Source organism: Chrysemys picta, chromosome 5, assembly GCF_011386835.1.
Source record: "Chrysemys picta bellii isolate R12L10 chromosome 5, ASM1138683v2, whole genome shotgun sequence".
NCBI lineage: Eukaryota > Metazoa > Chordata > Testudines > Emydidae > Chrysemys > Chrysemys picta.
The window spans coordinates 108,350,222-108,362,674 of record NC_088795.1 but is presented as its reverse complement, the minus strand read 5'-3'; the positions used below and the strand labels follow the sequence as shown (position 1 = coordinate 108,362,674).

Sequence of the window (12,453 nt, the reverse complement as noted above, 5' to 3'; positions counted from 1 at the left end):
TGTATAAAGCATTATAAACAAATACTTGTCTAAATGAAATTTTAGTTTGTACAGATTTCAGTAATGCTTTTTATGTAGCCTGTTGTAAAAACTAGGCAAATATCTAGATGAGTTGATGTACCCCTTGGTAGACCTCTATGTACTTCCAGGGGTATGTGTACTTCAGGTTGAGAACCTATGGTCTATGGTGACTTTAATTTTTCTGGAAGTGCTTGAATGCCTTCATCCCCACCACAGCAACCATCTTACCCACTGCATCTGCTCCAATGTCAGCCACTGCAATCAATAACAATGATAAAGCCAATTAGTTTAGATATATTGCTAAAATGATGGCCAGCTAATATTGTACAAGGTTATTGGTAAGCTTCACAGTCAATACCACATGAGCAGAAGGGGAACAGTTAACATCGCTCATTAAGCTGTTGTTTCAGGCTCTGTAGACTCAGGAAAACAACTTTGTATTAAAAACAACTTTGCATTCAGTTCATGCTTGGGAGGTTTTCTTCCCAATGATGAAGTCTAGAAACTCACATTTTAACTGAAAGCTGGATTCCATGCAGCAAATTCAGTAGCCCCAGAAGTGTGGATTACCTGGGGCTCTGCTTATGTTACATCAATATTACTGGATTCTATAGTGACATAGCTGGAGGTAAAGAGAGAAATTCACCAGAACAAGCCCAAATTCTCCAACAGCTGGGCCTTAGTAGCGACCAGCCCTCCAACATAATTGCAGACCTATTAGCAACTGGTGTCTACATACACAATCCTTAACAGAAGTAGCTGGGCTTCCCTTATGCTGCAGAGGAGGCACTGGGGCCCAAAAGATGCCTCCTCCTTGAAAATGAATTGGTTAAATTCAAGAATTTTCTCAGAGACTTATTTTGCTGGACCTCCCAGACATCCATAGGTGAGCTTCTTTATAAGAGAGTCTATTAATCAAGCTGTAGGCCTTTCCTAGGATGCATTCCACATCCTTCTCTTATCTGGTCAATATTTACAGATAAGCATTCAGGGACAAAGGTAATGAAATATCTGGTGAGATATTTATTTAAAACTAAATTTTTGATGAAGTCACCAACCATTTCCTTAGGCAAGCTCAAAGAGCAGCTGCTTAAAATGTCATTGTGAACTGAAGAATAATAAACTTTATCTCTTGGATGTGGAATTGATTGACTTCCTATTTATCAGTTGATGGAGGGACAGGAATGACTTAGATTAAAACAAAATAGATAAAATTATTCAGATTTCTCTTTTAGATACATATTTTTTATTTTTTTTCCCTACAGTAATACAATTATATTAGAATCCACATCTCCATCCTTTAGACAGTCCTCAGAATATTGGGAATTAGGTTTGGGATTTTATGATGTGATATTGTTTTTAAATATGGATTTAAATTGTTTTCAAAGTGGGTTCGTTTTACACGTTGATCATTTAAATGAAAGTATATGTAATCAATACTAACTTTTAATTATTTTTTAAAATGTTCTAAGGTAAGAAAACAAGCTGGTGAAGTAAAACAGATGAGAGTTGAAATGGTATCATTACAGTAAATAAAAATAATCTCCTTTAAATTGGCCTGTTTTCCAGAGCTTATTTCAATATGTATTAATCCTTTGAGAACCTGAAATTCTATTATATAACAAGGTACATGGGCATACTGTTAAACACAATTTAACATTATTGATTACTAAATTCTAGGTAGTAGCTTTTTTCATTTCTTGCCCTAAATAGCTGTGTAGTTTTGCTGTGTACTGTTAAAAGTTGCGGAGTTTCTCTCCAGCTGTGATGGGATTTGCTCATAGTTTCTAAGCCCAGAAGGAATCATTATGATCATCTAGTCTAACTTCCTGTATAATATAGGCCATAGAACTTCCCCAAAATAATTCCTAGAGTACATCTTTTAGAAAAACATGCTGAGATATGTCCAGAAAAAGGTCATTTGGACCCGTAGATCAGTTTTGGAGAGAAAATAAAATGAAATTGGAGAACAGAAACTTGAGGCAATGCTTGTTAATGATGTGTTTGATGAGATCCCTGTGGGAGAGAAAGGGTTGGCTTTTAGGTTTTTCTATAGTATCTATCATCTTGGTATCTAAGTGTTGTTGCATTGGTTAAACAGAAACAAACCAGAAATCCTTGCACGCCAAATTCAACCCTCAGTTATATATATCTCACTGAAAATGGCTGGGTGTAACTGAAAACAGAATTTGGCTTTAAATCCCTACTATCTTTGCAACGACAGTCTTTGGTCTCATCTCAGGATTCACAATAAGTGACTGTAGCTCATCTGTGAAACTCATAATGGGAGATTCCATTATCATTCTTATGACAACAGTCTAATGCAGTGGTGGGCAACCTGCGGCCTGTGGGTCGCACACGGCCGGCCAGGGTAATCCGCTGGTGGGCCGCAAGACAGTTTGTTTACATTGACATGCTGCTTCCCGGAGCTCCCATTGGCTGGGAACGGCGAACCGCGGCCACTGGGAGCTGCGGGTGGCTGTGCCTGCAGATGGTCAATGTAAACAAACTGTCTCGCGGCCCGCCAGCAGATTACCCTGACAGGCTGCATGCGCAGGTTGCCCACCACTGGTCTAATGTCTATAGATTTGTTTTAGCTGCGCCTGACCAATTTATCAGTGTTGGTTCTCACTGATATCTTTCACAAAGATATGCAGTACTTGCAGTCACATGGAGTCAAGGACACAACAACTTACAATAAAACAGAAGAAATCATTTGCTGATCTCTATGTTATTTACATAATATACTGCGTCAATGTCCAGACTGCAATAAAAATATAGAGATAAAACAGAGCTGAGTACATGTTTTGAAATTAAAAGGCTGCTACCACATTTAAAATGTTAGATTAACACTGTAATACATGACTAAAGCGTTCAGTTTCCAAGTACACATTCCACTTCCAATGCTCCAAGTTCCAGCTCTCTGGCTTTACAGATAAAGCTGTATCCTTGTCTATATGTGCTGATGGAGCCTGAGCAACTACCTTGGCTTAATAGCTGGGATTTCACTTTCCTGTCACCCCACATTTCCTTTTCTTTCACTGGGGGTCACGCTTTATCATTATTATTTATATTACAGTAGCAGCTGAAACATGCTGGGTCCTGTACAAACAAATAGGAACACTCAGGGTATGTCTATGCTTAAAACATTACAAAGGCACAGCTGTACCACTGCAGTGTTTCAGAGTAGGGGTTCTCCCATCTCTGTAGTTAACCCACCTCCCCGAGAGGTGGTACCTAGGCCGACGGAAGAATTCTTCTATCAGTCTAGCACTGTCTACACCAACGGTAGGGTCAGCATAGCTACATCTGTCAGGGGCGTGGATTTACCTAAGACACATAGCTATGCAAATGTAAGTTCCCAGTGTGGACCGGCCCACAGTGCCTGAAAAGCTTACAATCGAAAAGGGAAAAAAATACATAAAGGCTGCTGGAAAGGGATGTAACATGAAAGCAAAGCACACAACTCTGCAAATAGTTGTGCATCTGAGTAACTTATTCATGCAGTTAGTTCTGTTTTCTTTAATGTGGACTAATCATGTGAGTAAAGTTGCTTCCCTGTGCGAGTGTTTGCAGGCCCAAAGTAATCAGTGAGGTCACTGGTCTTTGTAGCGCCCAAGGCTTTGTGAGTTTTGTTATATATCTAATTAGTTCCACTGTCACTCTTCCTAGCTAACCTTTGTTAATGCCTCTTTATTTCAATAATCTAATCAAAGCAAACACAAGGGATGGAGGCATGGATGCAAACATACTGAGACCAAATTTGGCACGTCATCTTGGGTGCACAATTTTAGTAGTATTTTTTTTTAAAGATTTTTATTCATTTATCATCCCCCCCCCTATTCTTCTTTTCCTCCCCTCCTAATTCATCTGCTCCCCCTCTTATGGCCACCCTTCTGTTGGCTGATCTTAAAAATATCTAAGGTTGTGTGGTGCCCAGATGAATAGCTCAAAAGCCTCCTGTATGGCCTTATCTGACCTTGTTCCTATGAAATTCACTTGCTTCTTCACATGCTGGTTCTAGACTTACCATCCTGTATTCTGATCTAGCTACATTCAACCCTTTTAGTTCACTCTGTATTTTACCTTTTCATATTTATTTGGCCGCGACTTAGTTCCCTCCTTTTCTACCACATTGTGAATGAACTTGCCCTGCTTCATGCACTTCCCCCACAAAGTCAAACTTTCATCCTTGAAAAATAGCAACCTGAGCTACGTAATCACAAGGGGCCTCGGGCTGTGAAGAAGATGCTGCTGCTGTTGGCAACTTCTGGCTTTGCTGTCTCTTCTCCTTAGGGAGAGCACATCCCTTTTAAGGTCCCATAAGTGGTTGCAAGGCTCATGCTGCCTCTGCTGCTCCTGGGTGGAGGAAATCTCTAATGGGACGAATGCTCCATTGACCCAATTAGTGGTGCAGAGAGAAAAAAGTAAAAAATTTCATTCCACAGCTGCTTTGTCCCTAGTATGTACAGGTCACTTCTCCAATTGTTTCTGCTGACAAGAGAACACAAAGGCCACTATGCTTCTTTGCTTAGCCAGCAGGGGTTGCTATAAGAGCAGACTAGAGCAGTTTGATGCTCTTATCCCATCAGTCTGTATGTCTGTTCCAGCAGAAGGGATGACTGAGTTTTGCTTTCACTCTCATAATTCCCATGGTAGTATGCTGTGTTACCCTGAACCAATTGTGGGTACGCCCCAAAGTCTTTTTGACTTTAATATTTTCTCACTAAATACAGCAGTCTCAAACGTTAGCATTCAGAATTGCAGAAGATTTAGCCACAAAGGGATATTAACATAAGTTTTGTGCTTAAATCCCCTGTAACTCTGAACATTTAGTATGTTATGTTTATAACCCAAAGAAAGTATGCTGGATTTATTTACATCTTTTAAAATGTTCTGTTACAAAAATGTATATAGAAAAATCTTTCTTTTTATAATTAGGCCTTTTAAAACTTTGTTTTATATACATCCTCTTAAGAAATGCATAGGGGAGAAAAGGCCCACCAAATGCTAATTAGGTGCAAATTACACCATTTTCCCCACTGGTGTCAATTTTCTGACCCATATACATCCGGTGTTTAACTTCTATGGGAGTTGCATCCGCTTCCAGCTGCATTAAGCCCTATGTGACAATTATATGTTGTCTACTTCTAAACAAATAGTTGTAAATAACTTCTTGTAGAGCCAATAAGCTCCACAGAAAATTATGGGTGGAGAGGGCTAAGACTGATCTTGAATAGTTAACCTCTGTCTAGGAAGATCAAGAACATGTTTCATCTTATGTTTTAAAAAAAATCAACATAAAGTTATGTCAGCTGTCAAGACGCGAGCATCATTCCTCAAAGCACCATACCTGATTGTGATAACAAGATAGATTTTAGACCTATTTGAAAAGATATTAATTCATGCATGGATATTAGTACATCTGTAAGGAAAAGACTATCCAAAACATATTGGTTTCAGATAATTGAAAGACTAACTGAACAAGGAGGTGCAGATGGAAATTAATCCAATATAAAAATATCAGACGTGTGACTACCTCCTTACCCACTTGTCCTGACTGAACTTGTGACTACATATGTTGCTGCATGAAAGTTGGAATATGATATGCTTAGGCAACTTTGAGTGTTTATGAAAATTTAGTTGCAATTCCCAAGTAAATTATTTTTTAACTGCAGAGTTGGTCATAGACATTGAGGGAATTTGGGCCAGGATGAGAAAATGATAGTAGCTCAGTGAACTTAAAATGCCACCTTAAAGTTTAACTTGTTTAGTATGTAGATGGTACTATGGTTTACATTGGACTATTGTATCTAATAATAAAGAGTTCTAAAATGTATCTGTTGCTCTAAGTACCTAGAAATAATTATTACTGTATATGCCTCCCTGCCAGTTGTTTGTTTTGGTTGTCTGGCTGTTTATTCATTTATCTATGTGGGGACACACTTCTTACTCTGACACCATCGCTCAGCATTGAAGCTGCTATTTTATATATATATATAATCATGAGATGAGAGAAAAAAAAAGCAAGTCTGTAGTTTAGTCTGTTTGAATACTGAGATCACCAATTAAACTAGTCTGTTACAAGTTCTGTCAGCTCTGTTTATCAGACTTTACATCCATGAAAACATGTATATTGATACACACACCCAAACATTAGTAAAATGTCTTTGAGGCAAAAATTATTTGTATCCCAATGATTCAAAACCTACTTATATTTTAAGGAATGTTGAACTCTACTTAGCTGTCAAGTCTGCCCAACATTTATTCTATCCATCTGCTGTATAAATATTAAAGATTTTAATAATAGATATTCTGTAGGTAAGTTTCATGTAATTTTTGGAGCTAAGTTGCCTGTGCAAAGAGCCCTTCTCCATTTCTGTGGTACTAAAGTACTTATAAAGGCATCAGTCAGAATTCTGATCCCTAATGTCTATCAGACAGGCTGTGCCTTTATAATATTTCCTTTTTTACTACAAAGTTGCCAATAAAATATCCTTTCATTTAAGGTAGCTTGACTCAAGCCTTTCAACTAGTAGGTGGTCACTGATGGGTGTCTCAGAGAGAGAAATTGAACTCTAACTCAAGGGTGACAGAGCCAGGACTAGAGTACAAGGTCATGTGCATGTGCAGAAAAAGTGCCAGTCTTCCTTCCCCAAGAGTGCCAAAGGCTATTGTAGACATGGAGAAAATTAAATGACCTTAAAGATATCAGGCATATCATATCAAATCATTATAATAATCTTAACATTTATTTAGAACCAGCAAAAATGGCAGGTTTTGTCAGTGACAATATGATAAAACCAGGATAAGATGAAAAATATTCCGCCTCTATGACAAATATTCCAGAAAGCAGAACCCTTGTGATTGTAGATGGGATATTGTAAAGACATGGAGGTAGATTCTTCCTTCTATGGCTGTGAAATCTTGGGAAGGAGCAAAAAGCCCACCTGTTCCTCCTTTCTACAGCCTTGTAAGTAAAACTGAGTGAAACTTTTTCAACTGGAATGTTTTTTGGTGAAAAATGCAAATTTAGTGGCATCAAACTGTACTGATATAGATTTAATCAAATTGTTCATTTCAGAAAAATCCTAAAATAGTCAGAAGAAAATGTAAACATTTTGTTTTGACGCTTGTGAAATGAAATGTTTCAGTGTTTTGGTTCAAAACGATTGATTAGATATTTTCTTTAGTTTCATTTTTTTTAAAAATCAAAAAACCTTTAAAAATGCTCAACAAGGAAATGAACCGTTTGTTTCAGATTGAGCAAAACATTTCATTCAATCCAAAACAATTTTTTGATTTTTTTATTCACTCAAAACTTTTCTTTGTAGTCTGACCAGGTATGATTTTTTTATTTTTCAAAATTGCCAGCACACCAAAATATCTGTTATTCACCCAGCTCTACTTCAAAGTGCCAGGCAAAAGTGCAGTCCCTGGACAAAATGTCTCCATAACTTCCCTAGGCCAGGAGAGGTTTTTTCCGCATGCCCCCCAAATCATGTTTGTGTCTATGAAGTGCAGTCTAGCGATAATTATTAGTAAGTTAGTTATGTTTTCATGGATCAAGTGACTGATCCCACTGAGCTTTTCCTTGAAAGTTTGGTTGCGATCAAAAAATGAACTGCAAAATGTTTCCTTCTTGCCCGCTTTATGTCTGAATCATATTTGCTTACTCTAGGGATCCAAACACATTTTTGATTCACTTAGTGCTGTGCACCTGATACAGCTATGGAAGTGTGAGCTTTCTAGTTGCTACATCCTCAACAAAATTGCCAGCTAAGTTCTGAGTACAGAATCTTTAGGCTTGTCAAATTCATTATGTTTCGTCCTGTCTGAATCAGCCTTTGTTTTTCAATATCTGCACTCAAGTTTCTGGCCCTCTCTTCATCTGGCACATGGTATCAAAAACCAAAGAGATCTGTGTGGGTGGTGAGGGGTGGGAGAAGAGGCTGTTTGAGGGACCAGCATGTCAATGGCCAAGGCCAGGGTAGACTGGTAATGAGTCAGCGGGTCCTAGACTTCTTGTCCTGTGAGTGGGGTGCTGTCCCTTAGCCAGTTTTGGAATTTGTTGCACTCATCAGTCTTTGTGATTGAATCAGGATGGTTGGTCTTGCTTTTTGCCTGGTCAGCAGAAGGTCTCTGACCACTCCCCCAATGATGTGATGGGCTGTCCAAGACAGAGGACATCACAACCCAGCCACCATCTTGACATCTAGGCTGAAAATCAGAGACAGGGTGTGACCGAATGTATGGGTTGGGCCAGAGGTGATCTGTGAAGTACTAGGGAGGCAAGTGAGGAGATGAATTGTTTTGGGCTTTTGCATTTCTGGCCTTGTCAATATGCATGTGCCCAGGACAACAAGTCTGGGGTATTTCACCACCATCGCCAACGAGGTATTGGTGAACTCCTTTATGAATTCTTTTGGCTGTGGTGGTCTGTAAATGAGCACAGAATCAATAGTAGCTTTGATTCTAGTTTCTAGGGTCAGATGAATCAATTTAAATAAAATTGTGGTGCCTGAGGCACCTTGCTTGTATTAGGTGTTTGCAGAGAAGATGAATGCAAGGTGGCCTGCCTAACTGTCCTGTCTAGGTCTGTGAAATACTGAGTATCCTGGGGGGGAAGAGGTCTACTAGCTCTGGGCTTGCATCATCATCCAGCAGGGTCTCAGTGATGCAGGCTATATTAGGTGTTTCATCACTCGTAAGATCCTATATTGTTTGTTGTTTATTGGCAGCAGATCTTGTGCAGATCAGCATCAGTTTTACTTTGTGCTGCTTTCTCCTGTCTGCTGTGGGTTTTAACCTTAATCTTTTTAATTGGTCTTAATCTTCAAGGTCCTGTTGTTAGGATCTGCCAACATCATGATCCATCAAGACAGTTGCATTCTTTAGGGACAATTCAGATAGCAAAGTCCAAAACAAAGCTTGTGAAAGTCAGATTCAATGTGTTCTTGGTTGAGATTGGTCTGGTTTGGAACAAGCTACCAGAAACGGTAGACTAAATTAAACTCTACCTTTTTTCAGAGGACTCTGCAAAACCCATCTATTTTTCCATAGTCCTTCATGCTATTATCAAAGATAAGGAATTGCTGACATTCAAACATAACCACTAGATTCATTTTCATACGCGCCATCTTCTCCCACCAATAATCCTAAAAAAACCCACAAAAAAACAAAAAAATGAAACAAAGCAAAGATTCCGAGAATTTAGGAGAGGAGAAAAGCAGGATTCATTATGAACTCTGTTTTGGACCATGATATGTTAATTTTAGTGTATTTAGTGCTTAGATTGTGTGGTGATGGATTTTCTAGAAATACGTAGAGGTCAAACATCCATCCTAGTAGTTCTATAACTATTTGCCAACTTTGAAACCATCTATTATGCAGATCTGCCAAAGGGACCTAGCTGGTTTATATATAATAATGGAAGAGTGTCAAGCTGGCTTTGCTCTCTTCTCTCATATCCTACCAAGTTGATGATAGGCAGCTGCTTCTGTTCAACTCATTATAGAGTTCTGCAGGTCTCAATCTTGTCACTTCTCCTGTTTAACAGACAGTATATGTGAAGCCACTGGGGGAGAGTATAAGGTGCTATGGGTTGCAGTACCACCAATATTCTGAAAACACCTACATCTGTATCTTCTTATAAGCACAGGCAATGCTGACTTCTTGCTGTCCCAGTATTAGGAATCTGGATCAAGCTCAATCCAGATAAAATGGGGACATGATCTAGGTTGGCAAGAGGAAACACTTTGATAAGTTAACAAGTGCTCTGAACACACCCTCAGTTAATAGCAGTTGCTAGAACTGTCTTTCTTTTGTCTATCTGGCCAGGAGATTGCGCTGTTATCTCATGAATCAGGATTATACCACATGTTGATGCTAATGATTTTGAGTCAGGTTGAAATGAACTATTGCAATGTATTCTACTTTTGTTTGACCTAAAAGCCACTTGGAAACTACAAGTGATTCAACATAAACAGATAGGAACACATCACACTATAGAATTCTAATTCACTTCCATGCCTAGGTTAACATCCTTTCCTTATTTCTAAAGCTCTAAATGTACTAGAATCTGGCTACCTTGACAGCTTTTTTCTCCTCCTCTGTTTTGAAAGTACACTCTACAGGAGTGCTACATATGTACTCAGCAACTCTCAGGACCCAGACAGCTGGTATCCTCAAGTCAAGGACACACTGCCACGTGTTGAACCTGAGACCTTGTCTACACTATGCGGGGAGATGGATTTAGGTTACGCAACTTCAGCTACGTGAATAACATAGCTGAAGTCGACGTACTTAGATCTACTTACTGCAGGGTCCACACTACCTTATGTCGACGGGAGACGCTCTCCCGTCGACTCCCCTTGTGCTTCTTGTTCAGGTGGAGTACAGGAGTCAACGGGAGAGCGATCTGCGATCAATTTAGCAGGGTCTTTAGGACCTGCTAAATCGACCGTTGATGCATTGATTGCCGCCTGTCAATCCCCCGGTAAGTGTAGACAAGCCCTGAGTGTTGTAGTCTCTAGAGAAAGTCTCATTTCTATCTGAAGGCATCATCTGAATAATCAAATGAGCTGTGGCATGGACCCAAAATTCTGCCCCCCCAAGTATCTACCTAAATCCTAACTTCTCAAATGCAACAATGTCCATAAAAAGAGAGGAGAGTTTCCTTCTAAATTGTATATTGGTGGCTTGATACTAATCATGAGTAGAAATGCATATATAAAAAAAAAATTGTTTGTGTGTAGTGTATTCTCAAAATTTTATGTCTCTGGTGGACATATCAAAAGTGTTCCCTGAATTTTAATTTTAGTTAAAAAGTATTTATGTGCGATCCATTAAGTTAATCTGAAGTCCAATGTGAAAGAGTTACACTTTTTTTTTCAGTTCAAAGATCGGCTATAAAAAGGTGGACTTGCTCCAAGTTCTTAAGTTGGCATTTGTCGTATCAGTGAGTGACTATACTAACATTCACTGTATAACTCCTCAATAAACTGACAAATCTGCTAGGGAGAAAGCATCATGGAATCAGATATACTGTTTATGAGCTAGTGCGCAACAGAAATCCATTCTGTTTGCCAGGAAATATTGGCAAGAAGGACCCAGAAAGTACTGTAGACACAACACAAAGCTGATTAAATTGTTTTTGTCTCAGCCAAAAGGTGTCACGGCAGCAATTTTGTGCATCCTTTCATTATGTTGGCTCTGAGGGAAGGAAATAACATTCTGTGTTAAATATACTGAGACGTTAAAGCTGGCTGGAAGGAGTGCATCAACTTGTAAATCACACTTCTGTCTGAAATTCTTTTTTACTTGCTGTCGGTACATGTGTAACCTAAGATTAGAAGAAAACAAATTTTTCTCTATTTTTGTAGTTAGTTTATTTTGTGCATTTGACAGCACTTTGCAGACTGTTCTACTGTTTCCCCGTTGTAGTCTGTAAGTTTCCCCTGTTTGTGTGTGTTGATATTTCACAGGTCAGCCAGGGAGATAGAGGGGAGAATATCACTGGAATCTGAACTTGGGGTTAAGGGTAAAGCCTGGAACTGGCTGGGTGAATAATGAATGTTTTGGTTTACTGGCAATTCTGAAAAATCCAAAGAAGTTTTGCTTCGGGTTGAACTGCAAATGAATTTTTTCCCCAAAAAATGTTTAGTGATTTGAAAAGTAGAAAAAATTTCACACTGGGTTGAAATGAAACATTTTGATCTAATTTGAAATTTTTCATTTAGATTTCAGGCAACTTGACAAAAGCAAAGCAGGACTAAATGCACAAAATTCCTGATTACTCACCTGAGATGTGGTAGACCCAAGTCTGTGCCCCTGCTCCAATGACTATTTATAAAAAGTGGAGAGGCTTAGAAAACCCCAACCAGAGTTTTCCATAGTCCAGTGGTTAAGGCATGTGCCTGTAGTGTAGAAGATCCCTGTTCAAATCCCTTCCCCGAAAAGGTGGGGTAGGAATTGAACCTCAATCTCCTTTGTCCTAGGAGAGTACCCTAATCACCAGGATAAAGGAGCTTATCTTTCTTCCCCCAAGCATTTTGTGAATCTAGTCCTCCTTTGCTTTTGTCAAAATGCCCAAAATTTAAATGAAAAAATTGGAGTCAGGTTGAAATGAAATGTTTTGTTTTGTATTGTATATTAGCAAAACATTACAATTTTTTGCTGTTGAAACTATTGAGTGAACTTGATACAAACTCATGAATAGCTTTGTGTTGCTCAAAACTGCATTTTCAGCAAATAAATAATTATAATTCATTTTAATAATGGTCTAGTGTGTCTTTAATGAATGCCAGATCAGTGCTGTTCATCCAAAACACACACTGTTACCATAGTTAAGCCCTGTGTGTGTGTGAACTGTAAATCTTTATTATAACTTTACACAGCTGCTACTAAGTACAGTCTGATAATTTTCCAAGT

General features: G+C 38.8%; 1 long non-coding RNA gene across 1 annotated transcript in view; it reads left to right on the top strand.

Moving 5' to 3' along the window:
• LOC135983753 (uncharacterized) overlaps positions 1 to 12,453 on the top strand; it is a 44,881-nt gene continuing 32,428 nt past the window's right edge. Inside the window, exon 1 of the long non-coding RNA XR_010601532.1 lies at positions 1 to 907. This is a non-coding gene — a long non-coding RNA (uncharacterized LOC135983753). The remainder of the gene's footprint in view (positions 908 to 12,453) is intronic.